Source organism: Betta splendens, chromosome 24 (assembly GCF_900634795.4).
Source record: "Betta splendens chromosome 24, fBetSpl5.4, whole genome shotgun sequence".
Classification (NCBI taxonomy): Eukaryota; Metazoa; Chordata; class Actinopteri; order Anabantiformes; family Osphronemidae; genus Betta; species Betta splendens.
Genome location: NC_040901.2, coordinates 8,699,220 through 8,721,804, shown reverse-complemented (window position 1 = coordinate 8,721,804; position 22,585 = coordinate 8,699,220). Strand labels below are relative to the sequence as shown.

The 22,585-nt window shown below is 49.9% G+C and overlaps 1 long non-coding RNA gene across 1 annotated transcript in view; it reads left to right on the top strand.

The window, feature by feature from the left end:
- LOC114850157 (uncharacterized) overlaps positions 1–15,509 on the top strand; it is a 28,249-nt gene extending 12,740 nt beyond the window's left edge. The window contains exon 3 of the long non-coding RNA XR_003784773.3: positions 14,214–15,509. This is a non-coding gene — a long non-coding RNA (uncharacterized LOC114850157). The remainder of the gene's footprint in view (positions 1–14,213) is intronic.
- Positions 15,510–22,585: the final 7,076 nt, after the last annotated feature.

Sequence of the window (22,585 nt, the reverse complement as noted above, 5' to 3'; positions counted from 1 at the left end):
GTGGGTGGGTGAGAGCGCGACAATAGGGGCAGGTGCTCCTGGGTTTACCTTCACGCAGCTTGTTAGCTCAGGGACCAGACACACAAACACACAGCGCTCAAGGAGAAAAAGTGCCCTCTCGTCCGTCGGCGTCGGCGTCGGCGTCGTGATCTCTTCCCATTAAAAACAAAATGCGCATCGGATCACTCGTGGCTTCACTATTGGCTTCCTGTCCGGTGTTGAAAACACACAACACTCCTCCCTGGTTAAAGGAGGCCACTACTACACAGAGCTGATGGGGATCACAGTCGCACAAGATGAATTCTGTAAACTAAGAACACTCTTCCCAGCGAGAACCTCCACGCGTGATTGGCCCGTCAGGCTTCTGGCCCCGTTTCCCCTCCTCGGAACTCCAGCAACAGCGAGTCACGTTCGGAAAGAGGAGCCGACGTCGCGGGAGCGGACACTTCCAGGGCCAGGCCTCATACGGCAGCACAGCTAGAAATTAATTACAGCAGGGCACGGGAGCGAAAAGAAGCAAAGGAGGGAGGGCGGGCGAGCGAGAGAGAGAGACGGGAAGGGAAACACAAGCTCGCCCAGTCAAACCCTTGTCATGCGTGCGTGGCCTCGCACGGGAACACCAGTCGCCGCCCGCCGACCCGAGCGCGAGCTCCTGACACAAATCCTCGGTGAGGGTCCTTCCGCCGCCCGCCCTCGCTCGCTCGCGCGCCCCTCGTCTCTTTGCCATCAGCAAATCCGGGTTTCGCTCCAACTTAAGCACTTAGCTGTAATCCCCATGAAGAGGCGATAGCCCTGCACAAGTCACTTTTCAGCCATTAAAGGCACACAATAGGGGCGTGTTAGGGACTCACTTAAATGGATTGAGCACAAAGCCGGTGCTTGATAAGTTTTTAGCTGGGAAGAATCCGTCGTTTACACCCCTCCTTTTGTGCATTCTCTTAGATGTACTTGTCTCAACAGTCTAAGCCGGTTTGATCCCTTTTTTGCGTTTGTTTAATTCCTGCTACACAGAAAGGCTTTAGGATATGTCCTATTTCTTTCTTTCTCCCTGTTTTTGAACAAATGCCACAGTAAGAGCTTCACAATAGAGGATGTTTTCTATCCACTTCCTACAAACTGAACACGGGGGACGTCGGCCCCTTCTTGAATGAAGTCACTGTCTCTAGTCCTCAGCCGGACTGAGGGGAAGTGTTCCGATATGCTCGTCTCCCGTGGAGGACGGCCGCGCAGGAAGTGGACTCCAGGCTAATACCCAGCATCCTTTGAGGCGGCGAAGAATGCGCTGTGATACCGCTTATCAACGCAAGAACACTGGGACGCGAGCAGCCAAGAAAGGAGGCCGGGGACAAAATGGGCATTGTCGCCGCTCGCCGTTTACACGCTGCCCGCAGAGGGCCGCGGTGGAACACGATCCACAGTTGTCACAGGCGAAATCAATTAAGAATGGAACCCATGGAAAACCAGGATGGAGGAGGGCGGAGTCACTGCGGAATGCCACCAACAAGACCCACATTTTTGCCAGAGTGGGAATTTTGGTTGATACGTTCTGTCTGAAAGTTATTCCGTCATTAATCCGTCACTGTGTAGAAAAGCCCGATGTTACTGACACACACGATGCCTTGACTTGTTTGCTCTGTTTCTAAGGCTTCTAAAGAAAGTGCTTTCAGTCCCACAGAGTCTCCGAGAGCCGATCTAATCCCGAGGTTTTGAGTGTTTGCCACTGCCACCGTGTCTTAAAGCGCATCTCAGTAGGAGGCGCTGAGATGCTCCTCTGGGCTCAGGACTCTAATGGTTTGATTAAGCTCCTCCAGCCAGACCTGCGCTGCTCAGATTAAAGCTCCATTTAAGGACCAGACAAAGACAGGACCCCGGGGACCCTTAAGAGTATTATATCTAACTGCCAGGCTAGCAAACAAACGGACATAGCATAGTGTTCATACACACACGCTGATGGTGGGGGTGCGTGGCGTACATGTTACTTCACATCAAGGTCAGATCACATCATTCAGTGCATGCATTAAACACTAATAATGTGGGAGCATGATTGCCCTGCAACGATGTATGAGTTTCTGAATGAAGTATTACTATTATAATGATAAAAGCACAATAATAACTATAATAATAATAATGCTTCATACACGTCCATGCTAAGCAGCATTCTTGGGGAGTAAAGGGTTAAGTCCGCCAGCTTCCCCTCTCCCTGACGTTGCTGGCTGGGCTGTAAGGCTACTAAGTAGCAGCTGTCCACCTGGCGAAGGAAGACCCGACTCCTGACACACACACACACACACACACACACACACACACACACACACACATATATGCCCTCTTGAGAAACTGGTCTCAAACTCTTACTAACACACACACATGCAGACACACATCATGGAAGCAGAGGCCCAGATGGTCAGGGAGGGGAGCGGTGCCCAGTGTCAGTGAGAGAACGAGCGGAATGGAAAGAGAGGGAGCGAAAAGAGAGGAAGCGACATAGGGAAGCGAGTACGAGAGCTGGAAAGAGCGAGACCAGGGACGGGAGCCAGACCCCGAGTGGAGGAGCTGAGACAGGAGGACAACATCGCAGCAGCGCGGCCGGCCAGGGATGCAGGCACACACACGCACACACACACACACACACCGTCACTGTGGTCAAACACACACAGGCTGTCGTCACATGCCTCCAGTGAAGCGGCACCGTGTTCGTTCCCGTGAGACGCAGATGTAGAGACATACAGTAAATGGATGCTACGGTCAAGGTTCACAGGGTGGATCAAAACACGGCCGTGAGAAAACAAAGGGGCTCTTATATACATGTAAATCAGAAGCACAGAGTAAAACGCAAGGTGTCTAAGCAACTTTCCTGCTTTCCTTAATTTATTTCATATCACAGTTACACTTTGATCGTGCTTCTCTAATAATTAATGTGGTTTCACTGCTCTTGAAGTCATTGTTCCAGGCTCCAGTGTACCAACAGGAGCCGGCTTTGACTCCTTCACCTGATGGGAAAAGCCCAGCACAGCACACGCCTGCCGCTCCGCCATCACCTCGCTCCCCCGCCTGTGCAGCCACCTCTCTGTTACTTTGTCCTCCCTTCCTCTGTGCTTTGAATTGTCTCGAAGGGGTCTCAGTGGTACTTTCACACATTTGTACACACACACACACACACACTGGATGGTGTCTGTCGGGAAACGGTGGTTGGCATGTGTCATTCATCCATTATTGATCAGATCCAGCTGCTGTCATCTACAGATGACTTAGAGATAACACCGTTGTCTCACACTCACACACACACACACACACACACACACACACACACACACACACACACACACACACACACACACACACGTAGTTACATTTACATTGACATTTGTGTTCGTGCTTTATAAAATAAGAGAGACAAAGTGTAAATATCATTCATTTAATCCTGAATTATTAACAACAAGAACATTGTGTATCAACCACTTGTTCCTCAGGGTTCAGCTATCTCACACACACAGACACACACCTGCTCCTGTGACGGTTAGCACAACTGAAACATCCAGTTCTCGTATTACACCTGTAACCACTCAGTCAATGAACACTGTGTTAAGATAACAGTAATTACAGATCATGTAATTATTAGTGGTTAATAATTTATGTGCCTGTGCAGTGACAGACCACAAATACCACCTTATAAAAACCAGACCTGACAATCATTACGGAAACATTTTGTCATCTCTAGGCAAACAACTCGAACCTGACATTTCACTTTCATGCTGCTTATACTAAAGAGAATAAACACGTGAATGACACAAGAATAATAATGGAGTATGAAGTAAATAAACAACATATTTAAGGGGGCGTTTCCTGAATACAGGAAGTAAAGTGGAAACTATTCACAAAATAAATGATCACAAACAAATGAAGATGTTTTTTACATGCTATTGTGTTCAATGAGAGACAATGACAGAGAGAGAGAGAGAGAGAGAGAGAGAGAGAGAGAGAGAGAGAGAGAGAGATGCACTTGTTGGTTGAAGGTTTGGGGGGTAAGATGAGGGGTCTGAGGGGGGAGGGACATTCTGCCCTCATATCCACTCAACCGTGTCTGTTCTCGACTCCCCCCCCTCTCGCTTTCCTCTTTCTGCCTTTCTTTTTTTTTCTCCCCCCCTCAAATGCAAGTCACCGTGAAAAATGTGCTGGTCCAATATTTGCACAGAAGTGGTGCTGGGACAGGCAGATAACCTATCAGTATTTGAGTTTGGCTTCCCATGCTCCAAATAGCCATCCTCCGCCTGTTTAGCTTATTGATTGGCTTGGCAAGAAACTAGGTCCCCTCAGCAGTGACCAAGGTCATACAACACATGGACGCTGTGACATCCACCCCCCCCCCCCACACACACACCACCACCCTTCAACACCCACCACAATCTCCTCCTCCTCATTTGTCCACACAGGAAGTCAGCGTATGCATATGGTGTATAATGTCTTATTCTAACCGCACAAAGGGAATGGTCAGATTGTAAAATAGGATGAATTCCCAGATTTTCAGGCGTGTGCCTGCTGGGCTGTACATCTGTGTGTGTGTGTGTGTGTGTGTGTGTGTGTGTGTGCGTGCGTGCGTCGCGACTCAGGGTGTGGACCAGCGGCGGCGTCCTCCACTCCTCTGTGGGAATCGATGGAATTGAATTCTGAAGGTTTTCTCAGGGGCATCAGCTCTGCTTGTCAATACTGCTCTGTGTCACAAGTGCATTCTCTGCTCACACACACTGTCCCAAGCCAGACCTCCCCACTGCCCCCCCCCCCCCCCCCCCCCCACACCCCCTCACCATCTCCTGCTCGTCCAGTCCTCAATTAAACCTGCCCCATTTCCCCCCTTTTTTCTATGTCCCTCCCTTCTTTCCTCTACTTCCTTTTAATTTATTGTTTTAATTCAGACCCCCCCCCCCCCCCCCCCCCCCCCTCGCTGACTCCTACCTTCTCCTGCGGGAATGTTAAGAAGTTAAATTGGTTTGTCCAGCAATAATAAAATTATCAGGACAGACTTTAAGTACAGTATGAGTAAGTGTTAAACACCAAATTGGTTACATTAATAATAATTGGGAATGTTTTGGATTTAGGAACGACAAAAAGTGCTGCGGATCATTCTGCTTCATCCTGACCCTGATTTGTGGGTGAGTGGAGCTCGGGCAGAGTAACCTGTGGCCGGCCGATGATGAACAAGACCAGCTGTGTGATTTATGGCTGCTGCGCGGTGTTCTGCTGTGTTCCACGGTGACAGATTCCCCTGATATTCCCGGAGTCCTTGCTCGGAAACCCAGCCAGCTCCGAGGGGAATCGGCTAATCCCCCCCCCTCCCCTGGTTCTGATTTGAAAGGGCCCCTTGGATACCTGCTGGGTGCCGGCTTAAAGTCACACACACAAACAGATGCAATTTACACACAGGCGCATAATCACTTACTGTTGCACTTAAATATGGCTCTGGGGAGTTCGGGTGTCGTTCTCCGGAAGGAGAGAAGGCCCCTGGGTCACAGCTGTGTGTGTCTGAGTCCGATCTGGGCTCCTGCCACACAGAGGGAGGCCTCGGAGCCCGAGGCTTGCCTGGAGGCTACAGCCGGGCCTTAAAGGACTCGAGATCCAAACAGAGAGGAAGTGTTGCCTTTAGACAATAATCAGTGTCCTCTTCAGCAGCTTCTAAAAATACGCGTGCAAGTAAAAGCCTCATGTAACCTGCGGTAGCTAACGGTGTTAGCCCCCGTCGCTTAACAGCTGTCTGAGATGTGGCAGCGGCCGTGCTCCATCACTGTCACCTCCGCATCACCCGCGTTCCTTCTCCTCCTCTGCCTTCTCCTCCGCTTGCCTTCATCCATCAGCATTTTCACACACGGGCCTCTGACAAGGGCACATCCATCCTCTGGCCATACATCACCTTTATAGGGGGACGGCGGAGCGGAAGGAGGGAGGAAACTGTCCCGTCCCAAACTCCTTCACAGGTTGGGCCGCAGCCAGGTTTCTGTTTGTCCCTCTGGCGGTTTCCTTTGTCTCACTTGGTTCCCGCTCATTTTTAACGTTTCAGCCGTTACACTCGACTTATACAATCGACTGCTTGTGGTGAGCAGAGGCCACGGCGCAGGTAAACGCGACTCCGTTAGCGGTTAGCCCGCTAACGCTAGCTCCGCCGGCGTCGCTAATCACCAAGCGCCTCCGGCTTCCTTGGGTTCTCTCCTCGACCCCCGTCCTCCCTCACCCGTTTCTTCACTCCTCACACCTGGACTCTATTCTTGGCTTTTTGTTTACTGCTTCTGTTTTCCAGAGTCCCGTCCTCCCCCTCTCCCGCCGCACCATCTATCACTCACTCCCTCCTTCTCGCCGCTCCCTCTCTCGGCTTTTCCTCCGTCTGTCCTTGCTCCGTTTCTCCTCTGGCTCACCTCTCATTAAGCTCCTGTGCCTATTGCTGCCATGCCCAGTGTCCACCCACACGTCTCACACCTCTCTCTTTCTCGCGTTCCGTCTCTTATCTTTGTCCTTCGGTCCCTTTCCATTTTTCCATTATGCCCTCATGCACTTTTGGTTGATCTCCCTCCATTTTGCACGGCTGCTCTTTAAACCAAACACACTAAAAGTAACAAGCAATAAGTGTTTATTTTTATCAGAAATGAATATTAGCAATGCTGCATATAGTTTGGATTGAACTACATAAACATGGGGTTATTCTGTCATGTTTTATCCTGTTTTAAATAAATACATGACTAGTTTGGTGATTGTGGTCATAGTCCTTATAATAAAGAATATTGCATTGCTTTTACACACCACTATGAGTTAATAACCTTCATCAAACTTATGCTGGGAACTATGTTTGACGCTTCCTGTTCATGAACAGCCTATCAGGACGCTCCACGGGTCGACGTACGCGTACGATGCATCACACGTGAGCGTCTGGGTCGCGGCGGCCTCTCGCCCCCTCCCACGCGTGTGCGTGTTCAGATCACCCGGCAGCCTTACCTTGACCGCACGGCTCCTCCATTGATTACCGCCCCGTGCTTCTTCGTTCCAAAACACAATGCATCACAAAGACCAAACTGTCCGTGAAGGGCTAAAATAATTGTTTATAATAGACCCTCCACTTGCAATGACAAGAGTGCTGTGATGTGTTTTACGGCGCAGACAAGAGCTCCCGCTTTGTGCTCAGGTAATTTTCTTTCCAGGCGTAAGTGGTCAAGGTCTGGCGTTTTTAAACACATGTGAGTGATGTGGCGTGGTGGTGGTGGGGGGTGTTGGGAGGTGGGGGGGGTCTGTATTGTTTCAGGAGATGTGCCAATGTCCATGTGAAGAGTAGCAACACTCGTCTCCCCACTTGAGGAACAATGGAATACACTTCAGAGATGCTGCGTATGAAGTATGTTTATGAGTGTGCTCCGACAATAGGGGATGATATTACACAATGCAAGAAATGGGCTTGGCTCTGAGAGGAACGCGCTGGGCCCGGCAGACATCCGTGACATCCCCGGATAATTAAAACCCGTTGACACCCTGAGAAAGGCACCGCTCTGGCAGTGTTTACTGTAGCACACGATTGCAGAAAGAGCAGGACGAGGTGGGCCGCAGTCATTTGGACGCGGGGAGTTGTTGCGGTACAGCGAGAGGGAACACATTGTGTTGATGTTTTGTCTGACATAAAAGCCCGCTAACAGCTACTGTAACCCAGGAGCTCTGCCAAGGCTCACAGGTGTCATCGGGGATCTGGCCTCGTGCCACGGAGGGGCCCTGGGGCTGCGCGGAGGTGTCGCCGTGCTGCAGGATGAGGCAAAACATCACGACGACAGGTCAGAGGAGGGTGGAGACGCTCTCTGAAGGAGGGGATTCGAAGACTTGACTGGGTGTAATGCTCAGAGGCGAAAGGAACGGGCTGGGTGATATAATGACATGCTAATGATCCCAGCATCTGGTCGTTCCATCAAAGGTGTATATTTATACAGCGACGAAGAGGGTGAAAAATACAGCATGCAGAACAAATGCCTTTGGTGAGGTCAGAGTGTCTTCAATGACCTCATTTACGAACAACAAACACGCTGCACAGCGAGACCTCCGCCTCATCCCTGCGCGGCGGCGACGGGAGGGCAGCGAGGATGCTGTGGAGGAAGGAGCGGGAGAAGAAGGGGAGTTGGGACGAAATATGAAGGCGAAGGAGGGAGAGAGAGGGAGAGAGAGGGAGGCGAAGGCAAGGTGAGACAGCCTGAAGGAGCACAACACAAACACCGGCTCCGTGCGACGGCTCAACCTTGCCAAAGAAAATAGGTTACCTCTGCTTCCGCGGGCGCCCATGGGAAGCGGCGGCTGGCAAGAGATGCGCCCCCGTGTCACCCGTGAACACTTAACCAGCAAAACTGCCCCGCAACCACTGACAGCGCTCCCCCAACACGTCCCCAGTAACGCGCCGGCGCCGAGGATGTGTTTGAACCACCAGGATCCTTAAAGTCTTTCAGACTGTGGTTGTCACCTGCTATTTATGAAAACACAAGAAAAAATCATCGTGAATATGTCAAGTGCTATAATGTGAATGCTGTGTTGTCTGTAAATTATGTGTGATGATGTGAATTAGTGACTAGCTGTTTCTGAACTTTAGGCTACAAATTGAAAATGTTTGGAACACTTTCAAAACATTAAATTAAAAATTAAGCGTTTATTTTGAATATAAAAAATAGTAAAATCTGTGAAAATATATCTGCCTAATGCTTAAAACGAAATCATAATCAGTCGGACAAATGAGTGAAACTGACTCAGCTCAGTAAAAAACAAGAACGGTATTGGCCCGAGCGCAGGCTTTTTGACAGTAAACATAAGTGCATCCATCCGTCGCTGCATCCCGCTCTCCTTCCATCCATCTGAGCGTCGCTAAAGCTCATCTTAATCTCCCTCTTCCACAATCACGGAACAAAGAGCAGAGTGCTGGCAGATCCTTGTTTTTCTAACTAATGTCGATTACATATTTGATAAACATGCATTTGCATTAGCATTAGCCGAGGTCAGGATTAGCAGCGTTCATCCTCAAACTGTTCTGTCTCTATGCTTCGCCTGTTTGTTGATCTTTTTTTTTTTGGGGGCTTTTTTTCCCCCTCCTGTTGTTTGTGGCCATCTCAAATCCTAAAGGACACGAATCCACACAAGCGACAGCACAAATATTTGAAAGGGTGATTAAAAATCGTTTGGGAAAACAGATTATTGACTGTTTCCTTTTTTTTTTTTTTAAATCAATCAGTAAACACAAACAGAATGCTTTAAGAAGTCAAAGGGGGTCAGAAGCAGTTAACATGTTACCAATCCATTCAGATTTCACCTCACTTTCACCTAAAAGTCTCGTGAACAACACGCATCATCGATCTGCTGCGAGTACCTCCCGCTGTAAAGGCCATCGATCCCTCGATATGTGACATTTTCGCTGCGAAACACTTCAACAAGTGTGGAAACGCGCGAGAAATGCCACCCCTCCGCTTTTCCCCGTCTCGCTGTACAAAAGCGGTGAAAAGAGGGAGAATTAGCTCCAGACAGCTGCGGCTCAGAAAGTTTCAAGTGCCTGTGTGGACCGCACACAAAGACACTGATCTGCTTAGCGGGCTTAAAACTCTGCCTTGTCTCTCTTTCTTACGTCATTCTCCTGCTAAAATCCTCCTCGTACCCCCCGCACACACTCCACACACACTGACCGCCTCCAACACCGTGGGTCAGATCTTCAGTCCTGAATGAGCATCTTAAAGGCCTCTCCCAGCCACCTATTAAACGGCTTAGCGCCATATAATTGTCAGACAGACGCTCCTCTCCTAAACGGGCTCTTAGAGCCACATTGTTCCTCTCCGCCGCTAAAGGTTGAGTAATCCTGCGGCTTAAGCGGCCGAGAAACGCCGCGTTTCATTCTGTTTTCCTCTAATCGCTAATAAGATCCTTCCTTTTATGGATGCTCCCGCTCTAATTATGCGTCATTCACGCTAATGAAGCTTTTATTTTTCTTTGTAGCGTCTCCGCCGGACTTGTACGTATTTGTTTGCGCGTTTGCCCTCTGTCCTGATCATCCTGAGCATTTAGCGAAGCACACGGAGGCCGAGGAGCTGCATTAGTGGCCTTATTATGTTTGTGGCAAACAAGAATCCGCGGAGGAGTTCCCGTGGCCAGTGCTAATCACATTTTATTAGCCTGCTCGTGGATCACGGGAGCAAAAAGAAAAACAGAATTAGACGGCGACTTGCTCTTAATTGGAGACATGACAGAACAAATGCTGTGGAAGTCTTGATCGCTGGAAGATCATTTGAGGGCAGGAGTACGGAACCAAGTGAGGAGAGGGGAAAAGGCTCCTTAATTAAAACGTTGTGGTCTCCTCCGCTGCCGACCAGATAATTAGAGACCTATTAACCTTATGGACGCGGGCAGATTCTTCCACTAATAAAGCAGCAGTGTGAGAGCAAAGTCAAACCAAGACATTTGGCTGCAGACTCTTAGTGGCGTCGTTAAAATTTGCAGACACTAAGTCTAAGCTGCTGAATATTATACGTGAATTTGTGCATTAATGCCATTTAGTGCAGCGGCTGAAGCACTTCCCTTTCCTCGTGTCTGTTTGTTGCGGACGACTCAACGACCATCTCCGCAGAAAGACGTTTCCCCCCGTGCATTTCCATAACGAGTGCACCTCCAACACCGTTATTTCTGTCACCGGGGAACTTAAGCCAAACACAGCGATTTGAGAGATTAGAATTGTTCAATTAGCTCCCATTGAAGCCAAGTGATTGGTGGAAACCAAATCCCGGCTCTCCGGCTGAATCTCCGGGCCTCCGGGTCGAGGATTTTTGGAGAACGTGATTGGTTGCTCGTCCCTCGGAGAGTCGTCCAATTGCTGGTCCACGTGGACCCCTCTGACCCCTCCAGCCTCCTCATCCTCCCAACTCCATGGCTCCATTTAGCAAACAGAAGCTACTAAAGGACTGCTAAGTTGTACTTCAGCGGTCCTCCAGTCCAATCACTCATTTACCTGAAGTGATTTTATCACTCTCCAGAGATAATCATGGAGAGTCCGACACAAAGTGCTGGGTTATTGAACTGACAACTAACAATTAACAAAGTTCTAAACCTTGTCAGTGTTCTGGTTGAGCATCTTAATAAGGTATTACTGGGGAGGGTGTGGGGTATCAAACTGCTTTATTTAGATGCCATGATGTAAGTAAACAGCGGTGACTTAAACTAGACATTAGTCTCTAAGTAATGGGCGCTGGATATCCTCTCCAGATGGATTTCTCCCTGTCAAGTAGCTCTAAAAGGTTTTGGGATTTGTGGAGTGGGCATGGACACTGGGTTTTGCATTTTGGGTCTTGCACTCGCAGTGGTTGGTCTGAGGGGAGATTTTAAGAGGGGAATTATCTGGAATGGAGAGGCTGGGATGGAGGCGATTTAGTGTGTCTTTGTGTGCGAGTGTGTGCGCGGCGGCGAGCGAGACCCGCGGTGCCGCCGGCCGGTCAGCGTGCGGCGCCGCGCCCGCAGAGGGGCCCGGAACGCTTGGGCCGCTTTTCGAGAAGGCTGACTGCATCAGCTTTGCTCAGATCTCCCCTAATCCTTCCCACTTGAACCTTAGTCCACCACAATCTGCATGCCAACAGATTAACACAATACGCAAAGATAATTCAGCCAGCCCAGGACTGACAGTGATCTCACAAATCTCTGAACGGCCAAGGGAAGATACCTCCCAAGCCCAGATTAAGTCCACAGATCTGAAGCCTTAGACCCTCTTAGGGCATATATTAGCATTACCGCTGGAAGCTTTATTTATATATATATATGATTTTAAAAACAGATAATACTGCCTGCTCAGCTTGAGTATCACAAAATCTGCCTTGGGTAGGATGGAGATGAGACCATATCCCAGATTGAGGGAGTGGGAGGCGGAGGGAGAACGAGGCCCAGCGCGCTGTAATCCATATTATGTGCCTCGCAGAGCGGGGGAATTATTTAAGAAGCTCTTTGTTTCCCTCCGTTTGAACGTGTCATCTGGGGACGGGATGAGGGCGGCCGCTCCTATTCTGCGGCAGATTACGCGATTTCAATTAAGCGGCTGAGGCCCGAAGATTGAAGAGTTGGGATTTCCATTTTCACAAGTTGAGAGAGCACGATGGGATGGAAAGAGAGCTGCAGAGGAACCTGGATCCCTCCTTCAGACTTCACAGTAAACCTGCTGAAAAAAACGGAAAAATCCACTCTGCAGCCCCCAATTTGCATCTCCAATCCCTCAACTCCTAACTTTTTTTCTTTTCTTGGGGGAGGATGGAGGTGGGAGGGGGTGGGGGGGCGATAAAGTTGCCAAACTCCTTCCCCATTGTGATTCTCCCAGTGCGATGCTGGGATAGTTTGGAGAGCTCGCTGTGTTCCCGCGGCGACAGACTGCGGCCCCTCTCTGCCGCGCTCAAGGGCCCTTGAGGCGGCCATTATCTGGACGCCTGCCTCGCCGAGGCATATGGGTAATTACTGAGCTAATAGAGTGATGGAGGGAGAGGCAGAGGCAGGAGCCTAGGCCAATTAGATGATGCATTAGTGCTCTGTCTTTTGTAAGCACCTAATGTGTGGGGAAAGGATGGGGTAGATAGAGAAAACGTGTCATTTCTGAAGGGTCAGGATCCTTGAGCAAATGCAAACAGTCTCTCTCTCACGCACACACACACACACACACACACACACACACATGCATTTACACAAGCATGACGCACAAACACACACACACACACACACTGAGAACACGTTTGCACAGTTGTGCTTAGAATGCACCAAATCACACACACTGATTACTGGGCTTTGTTTTGCTCTTTTCTCTAAGTGTCTGAAGAGTGTGAAGTTGTAATTATTGCACACTCTGGCTCTACCTCATGCCTGCATGTGCAAATACAGACACACACACACACACACACACACACACACACACACACACACACACACACACACACACACACACACACACACACGCACAGACCAAATGCAGATGAGGCCAAATAAACGAGGAGACCCTGCCCAGTCTATTGAGGTCTGCTATGAGAATCCACTCCATCAATTACATTAAAGAGGCTGCCTAATGACGGCCACAGCTGTAATCACGCTCAGCTGAAGCATTTTACACCCCGCTTCTTTGTTTTCACCTATTATCATCCGTCCCACAAAGGAGAGAGATTCGATCTCAAGCATCGGCGCAGCGTTTTCCAGTTAAGAATGTGCTTTTTTGTCATCATGCAGCTTTGTCAGATGGTGAACCAATGTTTTGGCAGTTGCAGCTGGAGTCGCTGAAGTTGGCAGCGGAAAGTTGTTGCCGTTGCTTTTCGCTTGGCTCCCACAGGTCGCGGCGTAAAAGAAAAGAAGAGCGGGCGCGAAAAGTTAAAAAGAAAATGGAATTCAGCTTGTGAATTTGTGCATTTGACGCCCATTTGCATGATTTTGCAACCCAACGAGTCGCTGTTCGGCGCCGTCACACTGTCCCATCACCACAAACTTGGTCTCTTAAACCAACATGCACCGAGCTCCATGTCATTAACTTAATTATTACTCCACTGTACAATTAGCATCCAAACAGACCCATCAAAGGGTGAACACAGCCGGACCCAAGCGTATGATTAACATGGCGACTCATCCTCATTGTTACACCTCTAACAATAACTCCAAGGACCTTTTGCTTTCGCCTCCATGTTGCCTGACTGAGGTGTCCGGCCACTTCACCGTCAACCCCACAATTACACACACACCGAATGTGTGTGTTTCAGTGGGAAGTATTGTTATTCATTCAATCTCAACAGATGAAACTGTAATAGCCATGTATTATTATTCTCTATCAGAAATAGCAGCTCTCATTATCAAACAAAAGACTCTATTACTGATATCATTATCAAAAGGGGAAATGGAGGAGGGGCTCTATAGCGTTCAGCGTTTAGATGACTTTTGTTTTACAGCCCCTTAGTGGGATTTTACTGTTGTCGTGATTGGCATGTTCGTTTTTAAAAAAACAGGTCAGCGTCACATCTTTGACCTTGTTGCTGCTGAGTGACAATGTGTGAAGTTAGTGGGCGATTATTGGTAATGGTTGAGCCACGGCTCCCCCGTTGCGCGCTTTTTGTTTTACGGCGGCCGTGGAAATACCTTAATTGCACCTAATTCAAGCCCAACTTTGATGAAGAGAAGTGGGGGGAGATAAAACTCAACCAGGTTTTCTTTTCTTTTGCTTTTTCCAGACACATTGATCTTTTGTGCCGCCAGGAGTAGCTTCAGGGAGGTTCAAAGACATTCCCAGACTGGATCACCTTGAGGAGCTCGCTTCAGGCGCTCTTAGCGCTGCTGACTTGCAAATGAAAGGCGCCCGTCGATGGGAGCTGGCATGAAAATATGTTTTAAAGACCCTTGAAAAGACACGGTGACCGCTCAACGCACTCACAGCCACTGGGGCGCGGCTCACAAAACATATTCAGGCTTTTCATTTTGATTTGATCTGCAGGGAAGCGAATGTAAAGTTGATTGGGAGAATTGGTAGATTGGGTTTACTTAAATATAAAATGTTCTCTAATAAACCATAAACTTATAATAAACTAGGGCCTTCATCATCAGCTGAGTCAGTGATGTACACATTATTATTTTATATAATTTAGCTTGTATTGTAAAAACTTTAAAGAAATCAGAAATCTGTTTGTGGTCATAGGTATTAATTACACTGATACTATCAGACTCTGACATTCCTGCACTGAATAGGATTTAAAACAAATGCATCCTCTCTGAATATATTCATTTTCTATCATAGCCAGCGGTTTATTTTGAATGAGCAGCATTTAGTAAATTGCAGATTGCAACTGTGGGTGAGGAAGATTCAGACGTGTTGAGTAAATACTGCTCAGCAAACAAGACGGTGGCGCCTCTCCTCGCTCCGTCCCCCTGGCTGCTAGCGAAGCGACCCAGAAACGGACTCCGGGACGGCCGGGCCGAAGACAAAACACATGCTAATGCGTGACCCGGCTCTCGAGCCTCACCTCCCGCCACAGAGAAGCACAGCTCTCAAGCACGGCCAACCTGGTCCTTATTCCATGAATGGGAGGCCCTCGTCTCCCGACGCTGAGACACATAACCATACTTGCATCCTCCAGACAGAGGGCCCTCTCCTCCCCTCCAGTGCCCCCTGCCCCCGGTAAGACCAGTCCCCATCTCTGCTGGGCTCAAGGACCCTTCAGACATCTACTGAGAAAGAGCAGAGGGGTGGGAAAACGAAGGAGAAGAGACCGGCATAGAAGAGAGAAGGAGACGCCTATTGCGTCGGGCCCCTCAGGGTTATGGCTATAGTTCATGTTGTGTATTAATGTGTGAAGCGCTGCTATTCTCTGTGATGCTAATCTCACCGTGTCTTTGTTGTGCTGGCTGGTGTCTGCTGGTGTCACATGCACTCGTCGCTCCCCTCTTCCTCCGCTTTCTTCTCCTCGCGCGCTTCCCTTTTGGAGTGGACGATCACAGGCAGTAATAGGGGGTAAACAGCGCTGTTGTCTAAAAGGATCACATTTGAATAACTAATACATTGTTGGCATTAACATACATTAATTATTCAGCCCTGTCTGCAAAAGGTGCTACGTGAGCCCCGCTTGTTTTGTTAGCCGCTGTTCACAGAAGGAAATACCTCCAGAAATCAGGACACATGAAAGAGCCAAGAGGCCCGACGGCGCTGCGTCCCCTCTCGTTGCACTTTTTTTTCCAAGCAGCAATAATATGGAGCATTTCAGAGGCGGTCATCAAGCTGCTTTTTGTTTCGCACTCTCCTCCTGATTACTTTATCAGTTGGACAATCTTGGATGGGATGAGAAATTGGGAGCTGCGAGCGGAGCCAGGATTTCCTGGAGGTAGCATATCGCTCAAGTCTCAGTTGGTGTGGATGGATGGATGGGTGGAGGAGGGGGGGGGGGGGGGGGGGGGTGCCTCCTCCGTGTTTATCCACAGTAATCAGGAGTCTGTGGAGCAGGAGCGGAGGCTTGGCAGTGGGGGGACCCTGCCACATTAGAGAGGAATGAATAGCACGGTGCCAAGCCTGGCACAGCAGCACTTTAGACACAGCATCCTTTCTGATTTGGTCAAAACTTTAGGAGGGGGCGAGCGAGCGAGGGAGGGAGAGAGAGAGAGAGAGAGGGATGCTGAGACTGTTGATCTGGAGCAAACTGGACCGTTGTCTCAGTTTTGTGCCGTCTTTTTTTTCCCCCCCTTCTTCCCTCCACTCATGAACTTTTGCGGCAAGGCAATGGGGAGGAACAAAAGAAGCCGTTCTGGGTTGACAAAGAGGAGAATAGATGGTATGCGAACGACAAGCCGCCATCTGCTCTGGAGTACGACCAAAATCTTGACACACTTCAGCAATCCCACAATCCCCTGCTCCAGGAGCGTTCCAGGCGCCCCATTCATACTCTCCCCTCCGCTCCCAGAATCTGTGTGATTTCCCCCTTTTCTCTCCTCCTCAATTAAGTCATTAATTCCTTTCTTCGCCCCCCTCTTAATGACTGCAAAGGCACAAACAAGCCCCGGTTGCTTCCTATTGAGGCCCCGTGATTGGGCATAATTGCTGCGAGGGCCTGAGTGCGAGGAATCTGGAGCGAGGGCGGAGGGGAGCATTGTCTTTTGACTGCGACGCGGAGACCGGGGCAGAGGACGCGCATGGGGCGGAGCCTCGCTCGACCCGCGCCACAGTCAGCGGACGCCCGCCGAACGTCCAGCATGCATTGCAACCTGCATACATCTCTACGTTAAACAGCAGGCCGTTTGTCCACCTCCCAGTCATTCATCATCACGATGCGTCACGTCTTCATCGTGCAGGTTTTAAGACTGCCGTGTGCTGGAAAGGTGCTTCTGGTGGGATTGAAGGCAAACGGGGGAATAAAGACGGAGAGGCAGCCAAAAGAGACGCTTTATCCGCTGCGAGGTGTGTGAGGGAGTCATCTGGCACGGGCCCGGCCTCTGCAAATCTCTCCGGTTCTGTGCAAGCGCAGTGTTTCAGGCTGGCGAGCCCCCGTCCAGAACCGGGCCCAGTTAACGGGAGATTCAGGCGTCCGATGGCTTCGAGCGTGTCCACCAAGGATGCCCTCCAGGGGAGAGGGGGTCCAGCCGTCCGCCCGAAATCAACCGTCTTGTTTGGCTGATTGTGCATTATGTGACCATCTGCAAAGAACCGGGAGTGTGTGTGGCGTCGGGGGCTTCGTTAAGGGGCGGGGCCGCAGTGGCTGAGGGGAATTAGACGGTCTTTAATAACACATTTTGGGGATAAATGCATTTTTGAAATACTCACAGATTGCTCCATTTACAGAAGTGGAGAAGTAGGGACCGAGAGGGAAATGAGAAGCAGAGGGAGAGCGGAGCAGATAGAGTAAATCTCCAGATTAGAGATTAGCCATAGTGACAGATTTAAAGGGGTGCCTGGTCCAACGCCAGCCTGCTCAGGCATCTATCAGGCTTCTGCTGGCCGGGCCTCCTAAGTGGATCACTCAGCCCTTGCTGAGGGCGCCGTGCTCTCCCATGGTCGCTCGTCCATTCTCTCTCTCTCCCCCCGTGCGCTCAGCTCTCCAAACAGGACACAAAAGGTTCTGCCTGCATCAGTCTGGGGCTGCGTGGAGCGTTCTGTCCACCCTCCCTGGCTAGAACTGTGGCTTTTACCAAATTCACCCCCGCCCACAATAAAAACTCCAAAGCCCCTTTGCTAATGTCCAGATCAGAGGAGCGGTTAAGCACAGCCGCTCAGTTCGCTAGTTCCAGGAGGGGACGGGGGAAGGCGAGGGGGGTATTTACTCCTTTTAATGTGTGATGGTGAGAGCGGGTGTTTGCGTGATGCAACGAGAGCCGCTCCCCTTGGCCTAATGATTATCTTTGAGGTTTTTAGGGCCTGTAAGCAGTTCTTATTGGGACCTAATTCCTGTTTTTACGCGGGTGTAAGTAATCTGCTGTAATCGGCACATTCACCCAAACACACTCACATATGTATGAACAGGAACGCGGGCCGTCAAATAACTATTACGCACACTTGTGGTGTAAATCCCATTGAGGCCGAGCTGCAGGGGTCGGACACATGGAGAGGCTCTGAAGGTAAGAGGTTAAACGTGATCTGTGGGAACTTTTTTTAACCCCTTATAGCTGTTTAATCGGATGGGAAATATGTTCAAACTGACATTTTAGACATCTGTTTACTTCTAAATCTCTTGAGCGTTTTAGCTCATTGTCGACAGCCGGACTCAACCGCGTGTGCAGTGATCCGGAGACTTCAATCACATGAAGCGGTATATGTCGAAATTAGCTTTGGTTTAAATGTGAAGATGCGAAAAAAAAAAAAATAGAACAACAATGAACGAGCAGCCGCATCTTGTCGCGTCTTGGTTCTTCGGGTCCGATATGGAGATGGAACCTTGGAGAGGCGTGTCTCTGGACCCAGGAAGCAGCGGCCACTGATTGGACGATCGCGCTCTTGGACGGAGGATGTGCTCTGCGTGTGCGTCGCACACACCCCGAAAGACGGCGGGACACAATGAGAAATCACAGCTCTTTCACTTTCCATCCATCTGCGCGCCACGGAGCGCGCGCGCTCTGTGCCACTTGGCTTAATTCTGTCCCATCAGCCACCACAAAAGCACCCCCGATCCAATCACAGGGATCCGACCTGGGCCAAGACCATGAAACCAGGAGCCAAGGAACAGACCAGATTCAACAGCCCATTCTCTCAAGATCACACACACACACACACACACACACACGGAAAAAAAACAAAAGGGAAGATGTGAAGAATATGTATCAGGAGGCGGCAAGGAGAGGAGTATTTGCACCGCTAATTCTACTTTACAGGCTCCAACTTTCAGTCCAGGGTCGGATGAGCAGATGACAAAAGTTAAACAAAAGCGTCACCATATGTTACAGCTGCTGTGGCCTTTTAGAAGAGGAAAATAGGCCACGAGATCAGGGTAGAAAGATGAGGGCAGGAGAATACTTTTCTCAAATACCACACATTCCCCCCTCTGTCTCTCTCTCTCTCTCTCTCTCTCTCTCTCTCTCTCTCCTCCAGCCTCTCTCGCTCGCTGGCTGTTAATTGTGTGAGAGCAGGTCATCAGTAGCAGTGCATTAGAATAATGGAAATAGATGGCAGAGACCTACGGATAGCAACACAAGCCATCTTCCCTATTTGCATGGCTGTGTGCTCCGGGACAATTATGTCATTATCGCAGACCTGCGTGTGTGTGTGTGTGTGTGTGTGTGTGTGTGTGACAGGTGGGAAAACTCTGCTACTAATTGCCAAGACCGTCTGAACACACACCCTTTCACTTTCACATTTGCATTTAAAGTCTCTAAAATAGTTTTTTTCTCTCAGTCTTCGGTTTCGGTTCGAGAAGCAGCACCTTTGTACGATCGGTACAAAGAAAAGATACGAAAGATACGGTCTCTTTCCTTTGTTGCCATTCTCTCTGATTTCACTCAATAAAGTGGAATCTCTGATGTAGTACCAATTTTGCACTTAATTCCATTTTCTTTGATTTTTTTATTAACCTAAGTAAATGTTTTCTGGACAGACATGTTCGTTTGCATTTAACTCTCTTACTTACATTATCACTCATCACATACGTCTTTATCTACTGCCATTGTTTTTAAACGTACCCTGAAGTGAGGCCGAGCACCAGGGGAATGCCCACGTTCTGCTCATGCACCCATCACCCGTGACCCAGCCCCTCTATATAGGGATGCAGACGTGACCTCTTCCCATTTCCCCCGTCTGCCGGTGAGGAAAACAAACAGAAAGTACAAGAATAGTTGAAGCTCATCACTGACAGCATCTTCCATCCGTCTTCCTGTCCCCCGTCTGCCGCTGGAGTGAGTGAGGGGCTTCGATCAGACCTCATCAGCGACCCCGGGCTTGAGAAAACACAGCGAGAGGCAGAGAGGGGTGACCTTTGACCCAAACAAGTGTCTGCTTCCTCCGCCGTACATGGCCGACACTTCCCTTTCCCATCAAGGCAGGGAAGAGGAGGCTACCTGCTAGCCGTCACCCCTGTGGCGGCGGATGCACCGCGTTAGCATGTCCGTGTGTGTGTGTGTGTGTGTGTGTGTGTCTGCTGTGCTCCTGCTCAGATTTGATCCCACTAAACAGGTAATGACCTATTGAAATCCCCACCAGACGGCCACTTTCCTCCATTCTGCCCAAACAGCCAGACACACACAAAGTACATGTTTTGATGGCGGCAGCCGGATCGCGGCGCCGTCTGAATTAAAAAAATTAGTATTGACGCGACAAATCTCAGCAGTTACGGACACGGACAACAAGAGACCATTAAACCCATCAGCAGAGTCTTCAGGCTGTTGCGGCAGTGACAGAGATGTTGGACAACATGCATTTATCTCACTAGCAGCAGGTATTGTGGAGAAAAGGTGCGAGGTCTTTTTTTTTCTGTGAAACCTCTTAGCGTCCCATAATCAGGAGTGATAATGTGTCTCATTCTATGCTAATGTGTGTGTTTTACAGCAATCAGGCGACAGGTGATGATAGCCCGCACTGAGAGATGTTCTGCCGTGCGCCTGTGCTGCATGTGTGTGTGCGTGTGTGTGTGTGTGTTTGTGTGTGTGCGAGCGCGTAAGTGTGGACGCAAGGCACCATTAGTGACTTCCCAGGTCCTCTTCAGGAATACAATGGGCGGTGAAATTGCTTTAATGGAAAAAGGCTAATGTGAGACGCACACACACACACACACACACACACACACACACACACACACACACCGCCTTAGCAAATCACTCAAGCTGGTGAGAGGTAGAAAAAGGGAGGATATTATCACTTACACTTGAAAAAATAGAGATGGAGGAGAGAATAGACAGCGAGGAGGGAGCTGGAGCTGCACTTCTTCTACTTCTACTTCATGTTTCCACCCACTGCTGTCGGTAGTTTTCCAAAACAGAGGCACATGGACTCGCAGGTTAAGACACCGCTGATGCAACCGTCCTTAAACTCACTGGGATGGAAACAGAAGATGGTGGATGTAATTACACAAAGCACAGGAATCACTCATTCATGCATCTGAATGTCAGACGTACGTGACTGATTCAACTCGGGGAAGCAGCCTGACACAGCTGCTGCAGACTGGACCCACTCACTTAACCTGATGCCCACAGAGGATGCAGAGGACCACGAGAAGCATCAGACGCGCCGATGGCTGCTATCAAAGCAACGCGGGCTTCACTAAGGCCTCAACCGCTGTTCGCCTCCAGGCAACACTGCATTGACCTGAACATTAGAATAAGACTGAAGGAAGGAGGTGGATGAAACGACGACTCACCCATGCTTATTAACGGGTTTTTAGCCAAAAAGAATTAAAGTAGTAGCATCAGAGAAGTGCCTGCTTTAAATAAATACAGGTGATTTTCTCCTCCTTCTTAAAATAGAAACTGGATTAGATTCAACAACAAACACACATTCATCATGAACTTGCTGAATGAGCGTCGGCGACCGGCTGTGAAGGCATCATGCTCTAAACCCAAGTCAACTGTTTGTATTAGCATAGATTGAATAGGCAAGTCACGCTCCCCTTTCTTTGAGACACACACACACACACACACACACACACACACACACACACGCACACACACACACGCACACACACACACGCCCTGCTCGGTAAGACAAGGCACGTCCCTCCTTTGCCTCTAAATGGTCTCATCTGTGCCCTGCTCAAGGCTGGCGAGGCCGACAGCATCTGTTTGACTGCAGGCCATGCCATAAGGTGCCAGGACTCCAAGGATCCTCCGCGCTCCCTCAAGAACACTGCTCTACGCCCAGCTAACCCCACCCCTCGCCCCCTTCACGCCCACCCTCATGTTGCACTAGTCCTCCACTGCACCATGATATCGTGAAGTCCAGTTAAATCAACAGACTCTGCTCATCAGTGCCCCCCCCCCCCCCTAATTTCCCCTGACTTCAACCACCCTTCTTCTCTCCACCTCCCTGACACTCCCCCATTCTCCTCTTTTAATTCCCTCCCTGTCAGAATGCATAAATTGTCACCTACCTCCCTAATCTCTTCTATCTTCCCCCACCCTCACCCCTCTTCGTCTGAACCCCCCCTCCGCCGCCCCCCCCCCGTCTGACTGTGGCTGTGTGTGGTAGCCGCTCCGTCGCCAGGAAGACTTGCGCCTCGGAGGAACAGGCAGATTAGCAGGTAGCTCCCAGCTCGGCGTTCCCAGGAATGCCTCCTTCTGCCCTCCGGGTCGCCCCAGGCACCTCTTACAACCTCAAGCCCACGGAGCGGAGACAGTGATCTGATGGCACCCTCTCGCTCTCCCTGTCACGTTTTCTCATCTCTCATTTCCCAGTGGAATAATTAAACAGCCCTGCGACGCGCACGTAAGACGTTTCTGCACCTTGTGTGGCGCCGATGGGAGCGAACCAAGGCCTGGGAGAGCGAGGGGACGCGGGCGGGGAACGAGGGGGGGGGCGGCCTCGCGGTTAACAAGCGGCGCGGAGGCACAGAAGGTGTGTGCAGCCGAGCGTGGGGAAGCGGCTGGGACAGCACGGGCCCGCTGAGATGACCGTGGAGCTAATGCTACGTTAGTGGGCCGCTTACGG